At 46.5% G+C, this 21,248-nt stretch overlaps 1 protein-coding gene across 1 annotated transcript in view; it reads right to left on the bottom strand.

The window, feature by feature from the left end:
- The window catches only part of NLRC3 (NLR family CARD domain containing 3), an 82,736-nt gene extending 76,925 nt beyond the window's left edge, over positions 1 to 5,811 (bottom strand). The window contains exon 1 of the mRNA XM_090023694.1: positions 5,717 to 5,811. The gene's annotated coding sequence lies outside the window, so the exon portion shown is untranslated. The remainder of the gene's footprint in view (positions 1 to 5,716) is intronic.
- Positions 5,812 to 21,248: the final 15,437 nt, after the last annotated feature.

Genomic DNA, 21,248 nt, shown 5'->3' with positions numbered 1-21,248 from the left:
GCTGGCACACCCCAGTCAAAATCTCTGGCCTTGCCTGCAGCCAACACCTGAGGCTTCTAAGGAAGATGAAAAAAACCCTGATGCATATAGCAGCAGAAGGGGGGGGAAATCTTTCTGAGCCTCTCCATATCCCTGATCATCCTCATTGCCCTTCTCTGTACCTTTTCTACCTCTACTGTATCCTTTCAGAGGCAGAGAGACAAGAACTGAAGACAGTTTTGAGGTGTGGGCTTACCACGGTGTGGTGGTATAATGACACTTTCTGGGTTTGTTTTCAATTCCCTTCTTAACCATTCTTAACCTCCTATGAATACAGGCAGTCCTCTACTTACAATGTTTCAAGTTACAACATTTCACACTTACAACGTTTATAAATTGACACCCTGATTCAACTTTATGACGTCAGTTTCGACTTACAACGCTTGATCCGATGAGACATCACGCCAGCAAACAAGTTCGCTGCATTGCTCATCTCCCTGGAGAACATCTGTCCAAACTTCCTTGGACACTTTCTTTAAGAAAGCAGACAAGACTCCAGAAAAATCTGCAGCCAGGACTCTTGAGAAGACTCCAGCCTAGAGCCCTTCAAAAAGTCCAGCAAAGTCACCTCAAAGAAGTCCTTCCAAGTCAATATGATTGCGATTTACAATATAAATACATTAATGTAGCTATATTACTCATCTATAATTGATGGAGTACAAAATTCTGGGGTATTTTTGGTGAAAATAGGGTATCAGGCCTTGGTTCAGGAACAACTCCCCATTTATAACATTGTTTCTTATGAGAAAATTGGTTCCGGCGGTTTTCAGGAACCAATTGTGTTGTAAGTCCAAGGACTGCCTGTATTTCATAGATTCATAGACATTAGGACTGGAAGGTACCTCGGGAGATCATCGAGTCCAGCCCCCTGCCCAAAGGGCAGGAAGTCAGCTGGGGTCATAGGATCCCAGCAAGATAAGCATCCAATTTACTCTTGAAGGTGTTCAATGTAGGTGCTTGAACCACCTCCGCTGGCAGACTGTTCCAGACCTTGGGGGCTCGGACAGTAAAGAAATTCTTCCTTATGTCCAGCCTGAAACGGTCTTGCAGGAGTTTGTGACCGTTCGACCTCGTCATCCCATGGGGCGCTCTGGTGAACAGATGTTCCCCCAGATCCTGGTGGTCACCCCTGATAAACTTGTAGGTGGCCATCAGATCACCCCTGAGCCTGCGCTTTTCCAGGCTAAAGAGTCCCATGGCGCTCAGCCTGTCATCGTAAGATCTGTTTTCCTGACCTCTGATCATGACTGCTGCTGAACATCAGTTTTATGTTTTCAGAGGACTATTCACAGTAATACCAAAATCCCTTCCCTGAGTAGTAATAGCTCACATAGAGCCTATTCTTCTGTATGTGCCTTTCAGATTATTTTTTCTCCATGTGCATCACTGCACATATCAGCATTAAACTACATCATCCATTTTGGTTTCCATTCACTCAGATTTACAGGGTCCCTCTACAGTTCTTCACAGCTCACTTTGTTTTTTACCACCTGAATAATTTGATGTCATCTGCAAACTTGGGCACCTCACAATTCACATCCCCCTTTCAAAATCATTTAGGAGTAAATTAAACAGTACAGGCCCCAACACAGACACTTGGGAAATCCCACTTCTTACCTCACTTCATTGTGAGAAGTGGCCATTTATATCTACAACTTTATATCTAAATTTTCTTAAGCCAGTTCCTAATCCAAAAGCAGGCCTTGTGTCATATGCCATGACAACCTGGTTTCCTTAAGAGCCTTTGGTGCTTACTTTTGATCCACTGTTTATGAAACCTCACAATGTCCCACTGAGATCGACCAATGGAGAAAGTGACCTGTTTACTCTCTCCCAATTTGAGACCATGTTTACACATCAAGCCTCCCTTCCTAAATTCAATTGGTAAAACCAATTTATGTTGCAAAAGCACATCACATCTTCTAAATTATGTTAATGTAGTTCCCTTTCATCCAAAATATAACACAAAAAAATTTAAAATGTTTACAAATATATTTATTCCAAGGTGACAATGATAGGGAGTGCTTTCCTTATATCACAGTGAGAATAAAGTCAGAAAAATTCTTGTATGCGTCCCTTGGATAGAAGGGATGATTTAGCTTGTGTAGGACCTGCTGGGATGTCTGATCACGAACACTGTACAAAGTAGTCAGTAGAGCTGACTAAGCTATGGAAAAACAAATACACAAAGGCATTTGTAAAGAAATGGGCTGAGTTTGCTTCACTGGTATTTGTGAGGTTTCATTTTCATTATTTTTAAGGATGTTTAAGGAGCTGGATGTTTATGAAAGTGTTTTTGAATCCCCAAAGCTTCACCAGTATTAGCAGGAACAATTATTCATCCAAAACCATATGCATTCAATTAGTGTCACTATTCTGCTTCAGTCAATTCAGGAAGTGAGCATTAAAAACAGTGTCACATGAGATAGGAGGTGGGTCACAAAACATGAATAACAACCAGCAAATTCTAGAAGTGAGCGGTTCACAAACAATTTGTATGCTAAAAACTGTACATCCAAACAATAAAACTACTCAAGGAAATAAGGAGCAGTATGTGGATAATTCAAAAAAAAATGAAAGGGCTAAACTCACAGAGAAATGTATCTATGGGTTCATTTACATTACTGCTCACATTCAGAATTTAAAAAATGTATTTACTGAGTGAGTTGATGGTGCCCCCAAGGACAACATTTTTCAATAAGCATTTAATTCAAAAGCAGATCCATTTTCCCTACTACTTCCCCTGCAATGCATTTTTAGCTTTCTGGATATTTTCATGAAAATTGAGAACCAGACCCTGCTGGTTATTCCCCAAGCAGTGGGTGTCATACTAGTCTGCTAGCCACATCACAGTTGGCTGCAGCCTTAAAAGCGATATGGGCCTAATTATTACTGACCTGTCATGGCACCCAGCCAAGCTGCTCACAGTAATGGCCTGTCAAAGCTCCACTCCTTGCTCAGCTTTCCAAAGGTTTAAATTAAAATGTGCCTGTTTGAATTCACACCAGTCGAAGCACAAAAGGCAGTTATGAATTCTCAAGATATAAATTTTTCAGGCAGCTTCTTAGGAAACTTGTATACATCCTTGCGCTTAGGAGACGTACATACATTCTGGCACTGTGATCTCGTTGGGTCCCCACAGGTTAGCAATGTTAGGCTTAGTTAGTATGCATGAGAGACCGGAACAGCTAGATGCCACATTATGTACTGGTGCTGTGTTGGTAGATAGCAGAATTGAACCAAGCCTCTTCTACTCCAAAGCCTTGTGGTGAAAAAAAGTACTGGGCACTTGCAGTCACTAATGATCCCAGGACACTCTATAGATGAGTAGGATTAACCCTTACATCCTAACTAAATTCTGACTTAAGTGAGTTCACATTGGGCACATCTACACGTGCAATTAATACGCCTGAATTTTCTGCACAGAAAATTCAGGTGCATTAAACTGGCCAGGAGCACATCTGCATGTGGACCCAGGTTAGGAACAAATTGAGCCCAACAGGGGCAGCCTAGTCTAGTGCTGCTCCTGCCCTGATCTGCCCCCCACTGCAGCAGCCAGGGGGAGTTCCAGATTCTGGCCACAGCTGCCCAGGTGCCAGCCCCAGGTTAGCAGGGGGCATGGGGGCAGCCCCAGGCTGGTAGGGAGCATGGCAGGGTCAGCCACAGGGTGGTGGGGACTCTGGGGGCAGCCTCGGGCTGGCAGGAGGCTCTGGGTGGTGGGGAGGCGTAAGCTGTCCCCAGCTCCAGGTGCCGGTTCAAGTGGCATGGAGCTCAGGATTATCCCCAAGCTCTGGGGAGCTGACTAGGAACTTCCCCCAGAGCCAGGGCCAGCTCACACCCCTACTCCCCCGCCCCCCCACTGAAGCTCTAGGCTAAACTCCAAGCTCCGTACTGCTTGGAGCTACCCCCAGATCCAAGGACAGCTCCTCCCCCAACCCTAAGCCAAGCAGCAGTTGTGGCTGCCTGCTGCCTGGGTTGAACAGGAGCAATTTGCTCCCAGCTCATCATCTACACGTGCATTCAGGCAAATTAATGTGATGCAAAGCACCATTAGCTAGTACCTGTATCTGTCAGTACTAGCCAAGGGTGCTTTACATTAATCTACCTATCAGTAATTACCATGAGCGAGTAGACAGAGATGCTTTAGACACACCCATTGGGTACCTAAAATCCCTGTGCAATATTACCTGGGTAAAGTGCTAAAGCTGCTGGGGTGCTGTGCACTGTTAAATAGTTGCCATGTTCTTGTTTAATGTTCTTTTCAATTTGGGGCTGTCTGACAAGATCCCTGTGACTCTGCTTTGTATGTTAAATGTTTAGGGATCCTTTGGGAGGAAAATGCCTACAAAAACAAAACATAATATTACAGTGGTTCTCAATTTTTTTAGACTCAAGCACCCCTTGATAGACTCGAGGCACACCTTGGAAAATAGCAGCTTTTAGCTTTCATTTGTTTTTTGACTACAGAAAAATAATAGAGTTTTCCTGTTGTAAAGAACTCAGTCCACAGAAGATCAGAAGGCCTTTAACACTATGTATTCCTATTGGAAATCTCTGGATTTATCCTGTGACTCGGGTTTGCACATGTGACAGCACTAACATCAGTTGACAGCCCACAGCACACTTGAAAGGTTCTCGAGGCACTGCAGGGTGCCATGGCCTCCCCGCTGAGAATCACTTTATTATTATTTATTTTTAAATGCTAGTTTATCATCTCAGTGACTGCAGCCCATAAAAAACTGGTTGTTACCCAAAAAAGGGACTTTGGATACAGCTTATAAAAAACAAATGCCAATATATCTTAAACTACTGAAGCTTTCAAGACTCAGCCATTTCTTTGGTGGTTGAGAGCCTTGTTTAGTTGCAGCCACTCCTGACAGGGTTTGAAGCTTGTAGCATACATGCTCTGTAGCACATACTTGTATGTAGTTCTATTTCACTCTGTTTTATTTTTGGTTTATTTTAGTGTTAAAAAACAGAACAGGATGAAATGTTGAACTGTCATTAAAATAAAAGTACTGTATGGCAAATACTTAAACAGTCAGTGCTAACACAAAAACCGTATAGATAAAGAGCACTTATAAAGCCACAAAAAAACTAAAGAAATTGAGTCTTGAGGTTGGCTGTATTCAGACATGATGGGACAAGAGTAGAGCTACAGTAGAGTGAGTGACACTTTTATACTACACTGGTCTACGCTTGTCTTAAACAGTCAGAGCTCTTCCTGGGACCTTCTCCTGCTTAATCATTTCCTAGTTGTACTACAGAAGCAAAAATCTCTGAAGTTATCCAGGGGCCATGGGCTAGTCAGACTATGATGTTCCAGTACAGCTCAACCACAGTCCTTGTCTCACACCAGCAGGGTTTTCCCAAGTTCTCATAACCCACTTGTCTCCTTTGAACTATTCTGATGGTCCCATGACAGAACTGCTACCCCTCGCTACTGCAGGTTACCTCTGATCAAAAGCTGTTCCATCCCAATGGAAGAATTCCACGTTGGGATGCCTATGGCAGTCCATACTAACTGCAAGGAAACATCTGGAAACCCATAGCATATCTCCTCTTATCCCCAGTAAGGTGCCATGTCAAGTGTTTCCTTCTTTCTTTTAATCCCACAAAATTGTTTCCTTTCATGAAGAGAAAATAAAGATATAAAAGGACCCCACCAAAATCTTACCTCAGTTTTCTGCAGTTTTCCTCAAATCTTTCTGTGGTAGAGAAAAGAGGAAATCCCACATCCTTAGCCTCACAGCCAATGACTGCCTCAATATCCAAGCTACTTCATCAAATCTGCTGTTCTCTTTAAGGTGAGCACATGTATTTTGAGACCGTTTCCTCCATGCGACTTCAATTCATCTGCCTAGACACTCAAGTCGAGAAAGAAAACTGAAGGTATGAGCCTCCATGTTTACTGAAACCTCCTCTACCCCAACAGACCACAAGAGCGTTCTTCAGAGGACTCGAAAGACTTCTTTGTGGAGAGCAGGGACTGTCCTAGACCAATGTGAGGCTGATGTAACTGAACACAAGGCAATTATATTCACAGTGGAAGTGAATTTTGCCAATTGCCTTTCTTCACCTCATTGCTGCCGCTGTTCCAGATGAATTGCTTTCTTTCTCTCTTTCAGTTTTGCTGCTCACCTCTTCCTGTGCTGTCGGTCTTACTTGATCTTCCTTCCTGTCAATTTCAAAAGCTGCCAGACTGCAGCATATGCAAATTTATGCTAGTGTCTACTGAGAAACTGGTGGCCCCAAATCAGTAGATAATTGCCACAGTCATCCTACTCCCCAGCTAGGAGATGCAAACAGTCATCGTGCCCTCATATCAGCAAAAGACATGATGATGCTCTGATGCTTGTCATCTCAACATGGCAGAAGCATTTCCTTGCAGTGGAGTCCACGGCCATTTGAACACTTTTCAAACCAAAACAAATTTTCCTGTTTTGTGAACAGCAGCACTATGAGTTCACCTTAAAATTGGAAAATAAGGCTGTGTTTTCTTCTACTTCACACAGCTTCACCAATAGCAAATATTGTAGAAGTTAGATTAAAACTGGGTTAAAATCTCATAAAATAAAAAGGAATGCAATCTGCTGTTGTGAAACTGTGTTAGTTCTGTAAGCCCCACAGGAATAAACACTGATGTTTTTCATAGAAAATGCAACAGTTGTGTCTTGAAAACCTTGAGAGAGCTGACAGGGCAGGTACAACCTGTCCAGAGATACCTCTTTGCTCGGGTGAGTGTTATTCCATAATTATCAATTTGTCATTGAATGGACTGACCTGAGGTTTGCCACCCACTCATATGTCACAAAGAGAATACTGGTATTAAGATCCAGACATCAGTGTTTCTCATCCATATGGTCATAACACCACAATATTTGCTAGAGGTTGTCTGAAAGAGGAAGGGCGAGAGTAAGTTCCTATTTTTATCTGTGGTCTTCCATAGAAATGGTTTTGATTAGCCACTTGTAATTAGGTTCCACTGATGTATGTTGCTTTGGAAAAAGTGTAATTTTCAGATCCTAGGATCTGGACTGGCACTTAAAAAAAATTATCACTTCATGTTAAAACTGAGCATGGTTGTTCAGTGGTTACAGAGAGATAACAGACAGGGAGCCCCACAACAACATTTTTGCCAAATAACTTGTCAGAGAGTAGTTGCATTTTAATGCTGTGGTTAAAGATCAAAAATGCTTCCTTTGAATGAATGCAGGTGCAGAGAAATGGTTACCAGTAATGATTAGGTTCACTTCATGTAAGTGATACAATGTTCTGTGCCATGTTTAAGTGAAGTAAAAGAAAAAAAATTGCATCTAAATGTATTTTATATTGAGTTGCTTAATCACATTCTGCTGTAACTAAATGAATGATACAAACACACAGCAAGTTTGTGTAGGTAGCAGTCAGTCAGGAGAGAGCACAGCGAAGAGGAGAGTGAAATATAAGCAAATGAAAACATCACATCCTGTTATGACATTTACTTGATTGGGAAGAATTTGAAACTAGCAGGCTGTCTTATTAAGGCAGTATCTACTGTGTAACAGTGAAGCTGTGTTAGAAAAGCCTGCAATATTAGTGCAGCTCTAGCCTTAAAGATACAAAAGGTCCCTATATTACTTTAAAAAAATGCTTCTTATTATTTCCCATAAGTTCTCTAATTATACCATGTGTTTTGCTTTATTTTAGACTGGCGCATCTACACAAAATGCTTTCCTGCACAGTACGCTAATCTCCTGCACAGTAAAGAGTCACCATCTAGATGTACTGGCAGTTACTGTGCAGTAAATTAGTCTACTGCATTGTTAATTTACTACCTGCAAATGCAGGCAGTAAATTGACTGTGCAGTAGTTACTGTGTGGTAACGCACATGTAGATGCTGACTGGGAGCAAGTTTGCCCGAATCAGCCCCACCACCAGGGGCCTACCTTCAGGCTTCCTACAGGGGCACGGGGCTTGGAGTTTCTCCTGCCCCGGGGCTGGGACAGCTCTTTGCCTGACCCCGTCTGGCCTTTAAACCCCTGGTGTGCCCCCAGGGCTTGTGCCACCTGATGCTTGCCTCTGGCCATCGGGTCAAGCAGCAGTGGCCCCATGCCAGCTTCAGCACAGACCCCTGGAGCCAGCCCCACCACCTGCTCTGCCTCCCATGTGCCATGTCCCTGTGCTGCAGGCACGTGCCCGGGCCCAGCAGCGCCCAGACTCTCAGCCAGAGCCCCTGAGGGCCATCAAGAGAGCCACACTGGCATCCTCTCCTACACCACACACCATGTCCCAGGGCCCCAGCTGGTCCCAGGGAAAGACTGCGGACTTCATCACGCTGTGGAGCGATGCCAAGGTCCAGAGCCAGTTTGCCCAGCATGGGTGCTCTAACACCCACATCTGTGAGGCCCTGGCGGGCCATATACAGGAGTATGGGCACAAATGGGTGACACAGCAGTGCTGCATAAAGGGCAAGGCCCCGTGAGCGCAGTAGTTCCACATCACTGACCACAACCACTGGTCAGGGCTGCCTACAGGGCTGCCTACAGGACCCTTTACACTGCAGCCAGACCACATCCTTGTTCCCCAGGACCCTGGATGGAGCCACACCATATTCTCCAGCACAGGTGGTCTGCCAGAGCCTCTGCCACAGTCTGACAGTGAGGACTCTTTGCGGGGGGGCCCTCAGGGCACCAAGTGCAGGTCCCTGCCCACTCCCCATCCCTGGTGTCCAGCAGCTCTGGGAGCCTGGGCCAGTGACTGCCATGCCAACTCCAGGTGTGCATCCCCACTCAGGAGAACAGGTCAGAAGTGGCAGCAGCCACCATGATGAGCTCCAGCTCATCCCTGGAGGGGGCCCATGCCTGGGCAGCCACACACCATGCACCTGCATGCTGACAGGAGCCACACATTGTTGCTGCCTGAGAATACAAACTTGGGTTGCCAGTCATGCCTGCCATGCCCATCCGGGGGATAGGGCCAGGAGGGAAGGTGGTGGGCCTACACCAGCTCTCCTGTCCAGGTCTCCCACTTTATTGAGCAGCCAGAACTCTCTCAGCTAGGCAGCTAGGGGCCTGTCATATGCAGAGAAATTTGTCAATGGCAGTGGTGATCTTTTCCTTGGCTGTGGGGGTCAGGGACTTGTAGTGTAGACACACATACCCCTCCAGGAGGTGCCACATGTTGTGGGGAAGCGCAGGCTTGTCCAGGCCACTGTCAAAGCTCAGGGTCCCATACCAGGTTCCCAGGTAGACCTGGGACACCATGGCAATCAGCAGCAGCAGGATGTAATGGGTCAGGCACCCTCAGTATGCTCAAACAGCTTCTCACAGTGTGACTAGGAGACTCTCAGCAGGGGCGCAGGCCACATACAGGGAGGCCCTGGCCCAGGCAGCCTCTCTGAAGAGGACTGCCAGAGCGGGGATGTTACCAGCTCATCCCAGCTGGGCAGGAGTCCCTTGCTCTCCACCCTGGCCAGTGCAGTGCTGGTGCCACAGGAGAAGACTGCCTGGCCTGCAGGAGGAGAAGGTGGGGATTAGATCTGGAGCAGCCATGGCAGCTGCTGCCAAGAGCCAGCTCTGGCCCAGCCTGGGGAGGGGGTGGAGACATGGGCAACCGGTGTCTCCTGAGTCTGGGGGGGCACAAGATTGCTGACGGGGTGTCCCCCAATGGCCAATAGTCGACCGGGGCGGTCCCCAAGAAGCCGATTGCCAAGTCCAGTACCACCAGCAGCAAAACCGGAAGTGCGCTTCCACTGGGACTTTTGGTTCTGCAGCTGGCACTTCCAGGAGGTGCGCAGCCAGTCTTAGGGGGTGCATGTGCACCTGCGTGCACCCCACGCACGTCACCAATGGGCAAAGAAGGCAGTCTGCCTTTGGCAAGTACCAAGGGTGCCCACTCCCATGAAGGGAGTGGGGACAGACGGTTCAGCTGGCAGCCACCTGTGACAGAGCCCACCCAGCTAACTTAGCATGGTCCCTGGGCACCTGTGCATTCACAATCCCTGATCTGAGGTCAGGCAGTACACAGCGCCTTGGTATAGTGCATGTTATTTCTGAAATGTTGTAAACTCACAAAGAGCCTGGCTTTGCGGGTCCAGCAGCTGCATGCAGGGAAGAGGCATCTGCTGCCTCTGGGGATACACCTTCTTCTGAATCACTGCCACCTTTGGCCAGTGCCCTCCACATGTGCCACCTTCACCAGTGGCAGATGCAAGACTGGACCCTGTTGCTGGACCAACTGGTCACTGTGGCAGAGGAGCAGCTGGCAGACTCATTGGTCTGGAGCACTAAGGACATCATGCAGGACCGAGATTGGGCTGAGTGCAAGTGGAAGAGGGACTGTGAAACCCAGGCACTCAGGAACAAGCTCCTGGCCCTCAAGGACAGGCCCATTGCCCTCCTTGAGAAGATGCTGGAGACCCAGGAGCAGCAGGCTGCCATGGTGTCCAGGGCAGTGGAGGACACAGAGGACCGCCAGGTACTGGACACCATTGTGGCCCCAGTGGTCCCCTTTGTGCCACCTGCTGCCCAGCCCCCAGCCCTGGTCCCACCTGCTCTCTAGCAGCTGCCCTGCAGCAAACCCCCCAGTGGGCTTGGGATGAGGTGCAGTAGCATGTTCAGTGGCTAGGGCCCCCTGCCTCTGCACACCCTGTCTCTGCACCCATGCACCCAAAAGGCCCCTGAGCAGGTGCCCACAGCAGAGCCAGCACCATATGCAGGCCCTGCTGGCCCTGGCCCCATGCTGGAGGAGGCGGAGCTGGTCATGCAGGCAGAGCACTGGCCACCCTCGCCCCAGAGGGAGCCCACCACCTGCTGGCCTCACCACAGGGTCCGCACCCATAGTGGTACGGCCAGAGGCTGATGTGCTGGATGTCTGTCCTTGGGCTCCACCTCATAGGTGCCTTCACCCCACTGTCCCCCACCCTGGGAGGGTACACAGAGTACAATAAAAATAGTTTGCAAGGGGAAGAGGGTGCTTTGTTGCTGGGGTTGGTGATGGAGTCTGTTGTTCAGGAGGGAGGGTGGGATGGGTACTGTGTTTATAAAGGGAAATAAAGACTTTGGCTGAAAACTGTCCACAGTGAGCATGGTGCTGGGTGTGCATGGAGGGCCTTGAGTGGCCAGGTGACCTACAGGAGAGGGTGCAGGAGGAGGTGTTCCACAAGTACTGCTCGCACCCAGTGCCCCGGCCCCTGCTGCTGAATGTGTGGCTTAGCCAGGGCCTTGGTGTCACCACAGCTGGCACTCCCACTGCCAGGCATCCTTTGCCTGCTGCACCTCCTCCAACCACATCTTGTGGAACAGGTCCCACCAGGCCTCACAGATATTATGCAGCACACAGGCTGCTATGATGACTCAGGGAATGCTGGGCTCCACGACCTTGGGGCAGGTGGTGAGGGTGCCCCAGCATCCCTCCAGGCAGCCAAAGGCACACTTCACCAATGCACAGCTCCAGCCCAGGCACCTGTTGAAACATGATTGGTGGAGTTGAACTGGCAGGTGTATGGCTGCATGATCCAGGGCAGAAGTGGGTAAATGGAGTACCTGATGAGGAGGTATGGGACAGACACGTTGCCCAGATGGAGGTCCAGAACACCTGAAGCAAAGCGCTCGCTCTCCACCAGAGCTGGTGGGGTAGAGTTCCAGACCACCCGGGCATCATGGGACTGCCAGCCCCACCAGCGCTGACATTAGTAAAGGCATCCTGGTGGTCTATGACAGCCCGAAGCATGACCGACTGGAAGCCCTGCCAGGTGCAGTATGGGTGATCACCCCAGACAGGGGACCAGGGGGTGTGGTAAGTAACAGGGATGTCGGTCCCATCCAGGGCCCTGATACACTGCGGGAAGCCCAGGGCGTGGAATCCTGCCACCTTCTCCAGGGGGTCATTGATCCAGAGCACAGTGTAGCCCAACACATCTTGGAGGGTGCCACAGACCCCAGGATGGCCTCCCCAGAGGTCATCTTTCCCATCCCAAAGAAGTGGTCAACATAACCACAAACTGGTGGGTGTGATGAGCTTGAGGAGGGTGATGCCCAACCAGGTCTCTGTGGGGAAGGGTGGTGGGCTGCCGTTCCAGGTGTTATGCAGCTGGTTGAAGAGCTCCTGGAATGTGGCCTGAGTCATCCAGAAGGAGTCCATCCACAGCTTGTCATCCCAGGTGCTCTGGATGACATGGAGCCACAAGTCCTGGCTGGCCAGGGGAGCCCACAGGTAGCAAGGCTGGAGCCCTAGGAGCTCGTGGATGGCACTTGTGGTGGTGTCCATGTGTGTGTCATTGGCATCCCTACCAGGGTCTGGGAGGCAGCCCAGGGAATAGTAGGCAGCAGCTCATGGGCAGGGGGCCACAGGTGGAGCTGTAAGCCTGGCCTCAAGGCCATGCAGCATAGTGGGGCAGACAGGGTCCAGGCTGACCTAGGCCAGATGGCAGTCACTGCAGCAGTGAAGCATAGTGAGCACAGTGGCAAATAGAAGCCCATGGCATGAGTCATTGCTGCTGGGGCCTGGGGTGGTGCAGCCATCATACATTGGGCACAGGCTCTGCAGACGGAGTGGCAGACAGGGTTGTGCCATCACACTGCAGGCTACTCCAGCCCTGAAAAGCATGTGACCAGGGAACACCATGTGTCTTTTAAAGAGTGCCCCTGGCACCCAGGCAGTTGTGGCTGGAGCCTTCTGCTCCCTGTGGCTGCTGCAGGAGAGTGGTGCAGGGCAGGAGGAGGCCTGGAGCAAGCTACTCCCATAAGCAGCAAATCTGCTCCCAAAAGGCTGCATGTGTAGATGTCTGCCCAGGGCATCACTTTGGTTTCCTCCCCACTTAGAATTTCCTCCTCTCCCTGCCTGCAGCAGCTCAGTTTAATTTGTAGAGGATCACTTCAGTAAACAGCACTGTTGCTTCCTTCCGGTAGTTTGCATATCCTGACCAATCACATCTGATTGCAATGTATATGATGTCCACCTGCAGCAGCAGGACATATATGTATCAAAAGTATGATAAAAATTGCTGCTTGATTTTCTTTTTCTGAATGTGTCCAAGAGAACATGAAAGGGCTTTTAAACCAAAAATGAAATTCAATCTGCCTCTGCCAATTCTGCTTACCATACTAATTATTTGTCCTTCTTCACTGCCTTTCATTAAAAAATCTCAAAAAGCTTAACATTAATTAGTTAAACCTTATGAACCCTCTGTCCTATGATATAGGTAAGAATTAGTGATGATCAAATGGAAGGTTAAGTACTTTGCCTGAGACTAGGTACAGACATTAAAACCCCCCAAGGTAGAACTGATCTAAGTTATGTGGTTTTCTGTAAGCAGTGCAGTTTAGATTGGTAGCAAACAGAATATATATTTGCCTTTGGTTGGCAAGTGGCAAATCTAAGACTAGGTTCCACCATTTTTAAACCAGTCTGTGTGCTGAACTTCTGTTCTGTTATAGGTATAGACCAGTTCCCAATCACTTATACTGGTAAAAGTGTAATGTCTGTACTTGGCCTGAGTATATACATGGAATGAAATGGAAGAACTAAATTAAAGATAGGAGTTCTTACTACCAGTCTCTCCTGCTCTATCTGCAAAGCTGCTGTGTGGGCACATCTACACGAGCTACTACATTGCCATAGTGACAAGCTAGGACAATGTAGCTTGTTGCTACGGCAATGTATCATCGGCAGGAACAAACTTGTGACGCTGCTGCTACTGTGTATAGCTCATTGCTACTGCACAGTAGGCTCGATAACCACTCATGCAGCACTGGGACTGCACAGTGCTGGCAGTTACTGCTCAGTACTAAATGACTTCGGTAACAACTGCACAGTTGGGTGCATGTGTAGACACTCCCTGTGTGTGATATAGTTTCTAAAGGAATGTGTAGGTCTGTGGTACTGTGATGTCGTTATGTGTCTGGTTTCTTTCTCAACAAATCTCAGGTATAATATAAGTTTTGCATTATCCCCTTGGTATACCAAAATCCAAAGAAAATAAAGTGTCTCATTTTGTCAGCTTCCCTGTAAGCTGTAGCTAATAGTGTCCCACACAAAAATTAACCCAGATATACAAAACCATATCTAACAAATACACCTACACTCTTTCCCCACTGGTGTTTAATGAGCCCTTCAAATACTACATTTCTCCCTCTCTTTCCTGGTTCCCCCAGCACAGCAGGAAGTCAGAATTACTCATTCATCTGAACTAACAAATTATTTATTTGTAGATGCACTGTCTGTCCATTAAATATTCTGGGAACTATTTACTTAATTTAAAAAATAAATAACCAACACACGGACCAAATTCAATCCTAACAAAACTCCATCTAGGTGGTCTAGATACATTCTTCATTTCCTAGTCATATTGATTCTTGCTCCGTTACCATTCAGTATCTTTATGAATGATCTGAAAGAAGCTATAAAATCATTGCTGCAGCAATTTGCAAGTGACACCAAAATTGTTAGAGCAGTAAACAATGCTGAGGACAGGCCAGGTATATGGATCAACCTAAATCATTTGGCAAGATAGGCTCATTTGAATATTTGTTTTAACACAGCTAAATGCAGTCATGTATGTAGAAATAAAAAACAGAGGCTACACTTACATGATGGAAAACTGCATCCTGGAATGCTGTGACTCTGAAAAGGATTGAAGGTTTGTGGTAGATAACAAACTGAGCACAAACTTCCAGAGAGTAAGATCAGGCAGGAGGCTGTAAGACAAAAGAAAGATGGTGTTGCCTTGGTGGGACTGCTTTTGGAATGATCTATCCAGGTGTGGTACCAACACTTAAAAAACAATATTGAAATTTGGAAAGGATTCACAAAACAGCCTCAAAATGAGTTGAAGCTGGAAAACATGTCTGAGAGGGAATGTCCAAAGAATTTAAGGAGTCTAAACAAATCTATTAAATTTATCCAGGGGAAGGTTAAGAGGGGATTTGATGATGATCATGGTACAAGGTACACACTGCCCATGGTGTGCAGGCTGGACCTGGTACTGCAGGCAACACAGGGGACAAGTCCGAAGCATCATGTGCAACCCACACCCCCATACCAGCCCTGTGTGCTGTGTGAACCGCAAGCCTTGGGGCCAAGCCATGCTGTCTGTAGTGTGTGGGGCTGGACAGACTGCATATGTTGTGTGCCACACTGGGGGCTGCCACTGGGGGTGCACTGACTGCTCCATGTGGTGTCCCACCAAACCGGCCCTTTGCACTGGTTCCAGTATGGCATGAGCTAGACTGGCCCCTGAGCCAGTGCACAGTGCCAGTCTAGCTGGGTACCATATGCAGTGTGTTCCATGCCAACCCCCTGTGCTGCAAGTAGGGTGCATGGAACTGGGTCCATCCTGCATGCTGCATGCAGCATATGCAGCTGGGACCTGGGCATGGGGTCAGTCCAGTGACCCATGGGCCAGATCATACAGCTCCATGGGCCAGATCTGTCCTGTGGGCTATCTGACACCCATGAATTTGTGGGAAGGAGTGCAGGCAGGGCAGCCATGAGGGAGGGCTGGCAGAGCAGGGAGGGTCAGGGGGCTCATAGCAGAGCCCCCCACATGGCATGGGGCAGTGGGGGGCAGCGGGGATCGCCTCCCAACCTGACAGCACCTGGTGAGTGGGGGCTTTTTTTTTAAACAACTGCGAACTGGGGCAGGTAGGGCAGCCATGGTGGGGGCTGGGGGAGCAGGCTAGAATTGGAGGCAGCTCGGAGGGGTGGCAGAGAAGGCAGGGGATGGGGCCTAGCAGGGTTCCCCCATGGTCCACTCCCCCTCATCCAGCCCCGCCTCCCCCACCCCCTACTTACCAGCTTGGAGTCCAGGTCCAGCTCCCTGCTGCAGCGGGCAGGGACTGCCCGAACTGCCAAAGCTCTCCGAATCTTTTCCAAATTGATTCTGAGAGCTTTGAATTGATTCGCATGTTTTAACTGGTCCCCTGATTCAATTCGGATTCAGAGATTCGACCACCAAATCAGACCGAATCTCCTCAAATCAAATCAGCACCTGAAGCTTCGCACAGCCCTACTAGATAGCACCGGTGCATGTTTGGGCAGGCATGCTGGATCAGAGTGTAGAGTCAGGCCAGAATGCATCCACATCAGAAGGCATAGGATCAGGGTTGTGTGTGACTGGGACCAGCACATGACTGGGGGGCTGGGGTGTGGTGGAATCAGACTGGCACTTCCATCATGTGGGGTCAAGATGGCGTGCTGCAATATCCAGTGTACAGGTTAGGGTTGATGCATGGCCACATCTAGAACATGGTATAGGGCTGACACACAAGGTTGCGCTGGCATGCAGCCATATCTGAAGTACAGAACCAGAGCAGTGCATAAGATCGCACCTATGAACTGACCTCACATGATAACTGTGCATGGGGTCTAGCCCACAGGTCAACTTCATGCCACTCATCTGGCCCACAGGGCCAGAATATTGGGCACTACTAAACTAGATGATCATATTGGTCCTTGCTCACTTTAAACTTCACAAATCTGTTAACTTCCATGTCTCCCAGTTTCCTCATCTCTGAAATGGTGCTAATATTTGTGACTACCTCACTAAAGGATTGTACAGCTTAACTCATCAATGCTAGAAAAATGCTTTGACATCTTGGAATGAAACATGCTATATTGGCATAAAGTGTATTATTTATTTATTATTATTATCATAATTGTTAGTATTGATAATATTCTACCCAGAAAATGGGTTCTTTGTCTTTTATTTGTAGTACAGACCTCTTTTACAGATTATATCACAAATCGACAGACTGCGCACAGGATGCAGGAAACCACAGGTCTCTGGGGCAGGAGTGCTCAGTGTGTCACTTACTATAAAAGGAGAGAGACCTAAATCCGTCAGTGTATGTTTTTCAAGTAGCTAAAATGCACCAGTTTTCCCCTGCCATGTTAAATGAATGCATGGAAATGTCAGGTGGAGGTACCAGGAACAATTCCCCTGGTCACTAATCCAGCAATGTCTTTACAGTGTCCTGCTTTATCCTCTGTGTGTAAACACGGTAGATTTTCCCTTTGCACTCAACCACGATACAGAAACTAAAGTCTTAATGGAATGATGAATGCTTTTTGTGTTCTGTTCATACCCTAACTCTATTAACAGCCCTGTTTTTCAAGAAGTGGGATGCAGGCCTTTGGTTTCCACATTTCCATTACCACACACAATTTCAGTCACCATCATCTGCAATTGTAATTAAATATTTTTGTCATGTGTGGTGGGTTAAATTATGCGATATCCTAAAATGTGTGGACTTAAGCATTCCCTGTCCATTATGCTGAACATATAAGACTATCAAAAAGAGGTAGAAATGACCTCCACCTCTAGAAATCCAGGACATTCTGTTCTGGGAATTGTTTAGCTCAAGCAACAAAGGCACTGATGCACACTTCATCAAGTCAGCAGCTGAAGGGTTAATTGTCTCTGAGTCTCCTGCACATGGTTCAGTTTAGAACACCAGATTACAAGAATAATTTGAGGGCATTAGACAGATCCTGGTCCCCCAACAGATGGTTATCTATACTCTGACTGCATCTCTTGAGTGAGTTATAGTATACAAGACAGCAGGGAAATTTATTTGAAAATATATAGAAACAGTCTATGGACATTAATGATGGATCAGGGATTAATGTATAAAAGCATGTAGCATAATGACATTTCTTAGATGAATTGTCTTTTGTTAAGGCTTGGGCCTAGATTCTGTACTGTACCTTGTATAAGATGCAGCACAAAAGGAACAGCCTAGAAGATGGGAGGTGTCATTTGTGCACCGTTTGTGCCCTTTGTTATTTAAAAATGAAATTAATAAAGAATTCCTAGATGAACAAGAACATGGGTTTCTTGCTGTGCACCTGTTATAGTTCCTGTAAATGAGCAAATAATTGCTTCCTGTATTAGCTTAGTGCATCAGAACTGCTACCGAGAAGAGTTGGCTGGTGTTGTTCAATATCTGTGTCTCTTTGAAAACCTCTTTTCTTTTTTTCCATTTAATAATAAGGTAGAGTTCTGTTAAGAAAATCCAAGAAGGGGGACTTTGCCTTTCTTCAGTACATGATACTTACCTTTCATGGCAGAGGCAGGCTTTCCCTTTTGGGGATCCCATGCAAAGGTTGAATGCCAGGCTTCTACTCTCTACTACACAACCATGCTAATAGCAGCTGTGAAATTGACACAGTTGCTAATGCAACCTGTCCTCTGAGCAGCTCCAGGCCTTATGTACTTGTATAGCACATAGCACCACCCCAAAGCCACATGTAGTTGTTTCTTGTTTATGACAACATCATAGCTCTGCACTATGTGAGGACAGAACCTTGCTGGATTATGGAGTCTACACACAGAAGGACTAGTAAGGAATGGTTTTAGTATACAGTAGCACATGACTGCAATTCTTCATTAATATTATTTTATGCCTGTTGTGGATACTTTCATGTCACATCTGTGTTCTTCTGGCTGTAATACAGTCACTTTAATTCTAATGAAAAATATCCTTCCTTACTGAAGCGTTCCAAAGTGGACCTGGACTTCTATACTGGCCTAATTTCAACAATTTACTCATTTCAACAACTTACTAAACAAGGCTGGCAAATACAGAAATGTTCCTAATAGGTTATATCCTAGTTAATATCAATATGCATATTGTAATCCCTTATTCCAATGATATAACTTGTCCTAAACCAGTTCTGACTGGTATGAAACCACCAAACAAACTGTAAGCAACCTTCAGGCAACAACATCTGGCCTACCTTTCTCATACCTTCTAAACTCTTCTTGCCTATGATACTCTCCTGCCTCTCTTGTGTAAACTCTGGGTAAGAGGATGCAAGCAAACGTTACATACTATATCACCGTTAAGCAGCTTAGACCAGTCTACAATACACTCTCACGTCTTTTTTATTTCACTCAGGTAAAATATCTTGGATACTTTCAAGACTTCGTAATGATAATATAGACTAAGTTGATTGCTGGGTAGAAGCTTAAGGCATTTCTAGAATTATCTATGAACACCAAGAGTACTTTACTATTATAATATATTCAAGATTAATTGTTCACTTTACTTCATAATTTTACTTATTTTCTTCAGTTAGAAGCTGTACCTGAAAAGATCCTTTTTGACTTTATCCTCTTTTGGGCAAACATTTATACAAATGATTCTCAGCCATGGAATGTCATAAGATCCTTTTAAGGATGCTGTTCAATATTAGCACTATTATGTGTGCAAACACCTACATAAGATAAGCCCAGAAATTTCAAACAGAAATCCATGCTGTCAAAAATATTCTGACCCATTATGGTCTTTCTGAGTTCTTTACAACAACAGAGTAGCTCTTGTTTTTTTGTAGTCAAAGCAGTGAAAGCTAAGAGCTGGCATTTTCTGAGGGGTGCTTTGAGTCTAACATGGTTGAAGACCATTGACATACATTTGCCTTGCTATCCAAAGTCTGACTTGTGATGGCTACTTTATTACAGCAGTGATGGTGCAAGAGAACAGGGATTGTCTAGAACTGTGGCACTATTATATAACTCAGAAGCCTAAGGTTAAATTCCTTGAGTTGTCATGGGCTTCCTGTATTTCATAGACATAGACATCAGGGCTGGAAGGGACCTCAAGAGATCATCGAGTCCAGCCCCCTGCCCAAAGGGCAGGAAGTCAGGTGGGGTCATATGATCTTAAATAGCTCATTTAGGGCCCCTGTGCCTGTTTCCAGTCTATAAAATGTACTTTCCTATACTACAGGGACATTGTAAAGACAAATCAGTACAGATAACAGCTCTGCCATAGGTAAAGCTGAGCACTCTTTTCCGCCCACCCAACTCGAGAAGAGGAACCAGGCAGTTCAGTTCAGCCAGTAGGGCACACTGAGACATCTGAGGACCTAATGCTGCTGGAGCTGAGCTACAAAAACCGTCTTCTTGAGTGGGATGGGCAGCCAGGAATGCCTACTGCATCCTGCAGCTAAGGGTTTAACTGAAGCCACACATTTTTTGTCCCCCGTCCTATCACAGCTACTTGTTTCTTCCCTGTGAAAATACTGACATTTTCAAGAAAAGTTCTTTTTTACTTCATTCCACTTTCAAAAAGAAGGTGCCCATCTTATTTGGATGTGCATTATATGTAAGAAAATATGTTGTATAAGATTTGCAAACCCTAGGGAAGTCACTGACAGCTTAGCACACAAGGGGTTCCTCAAATGCATAGGAGCAACGGGTGGAACACATATTGCCATGCTTTGCCCCCCGCCCCCTCCATGGTCCTGAAATTCATTAATAGGAAATAATTCTTTGTTATACTGCAAAGTCCAGCTGAGCTGCTGGTAAATTTACAATTAACACAGGCTGCACTGGAAAAGTGCATGATGCAGGAATTTTCAGCAATGCCCATTTGTTCTTCCTAATGGGGAGGAGAGGGGTAAGTGGCCAGGATGGCTACTAACAGTAAGATTAAAGTAGCGAGCTTCTCATTCTTTCAGATCTTGCCTACTGAGCAAATCACCAGGCATCCCCCAACAACTACCACCATGGTCACCTTGTCTAGAACATATTATTCAGAGGCTTCAGGGAAAGTGCCTGAAGGTGCTAATCTGCTGGGTGGGATCTGGGAGTTCTTCACATAAACATGAACTTGAAGTAGAGAACTGCATTCATTACTTCTGTCCAAAGGATTCCTCTGTTTCTAATGGATGCAGAAAAGTTGTGATTATTCTCTGTGTGCTTTTTTTTATTTGAAAACATTGAGTGCCCAGGGCTATGGGACTGCATAGACTTTCTGCTACATATGCTCTCCAGCTTTTTTACCAGAACCGTGTGTACCTAGGCCCTTAGACTCTCAGGCCCTCTGGGACCTCCATTATACATGCTTTCCAGCTTGTGAAATTTGCAAGCTTTCACCTTGACAGCAGGACTGTGTGAAATTTCAGCAAGTGTTTCATTTTGATGCTGTTCCGACCCATTTTGAGCTCAAAACAGTGAAATCAAAATGAAAGGCTTTGAAACATCCTCAAAATGAAACAATGGCACTCAAAACATATCAAAAGTTTTGAAAGGTTTACAGTTTCAAAGCTGGTCTTCCTTGCAGGGAAGCAGAAACTAAGGAGAGCGAGGGGGAAGTGGGGGAAGGGCTGCTCTGATATTGACATGTGTAGCTGGCCAGTGACTGTGATCCTTCCCTGAGGTTCCTTCCAGTGCTCTGGGGGAGGGAAAAACAACATAAAAAGCACTGTTGGAACAAGCTTT

The sequence above is a fragment of the Crocodylus siamensis genome, chromosome 12 (assembly GCF_052110815.1).
Source record: "Crocodylus siamensis isolate JL-2025a chromosome 12, ASM5211081v1, whole genome shotgun sequence".
Lineage (NCBI taxonomy): Eukaryota > Metazoa > Chordata > Crocodylia > Crocodylidae > Crocodylus > Crocodylus siamensis.
This window is presented reverse-complemented; position numbering and strand designations above follow the sequence as displayed.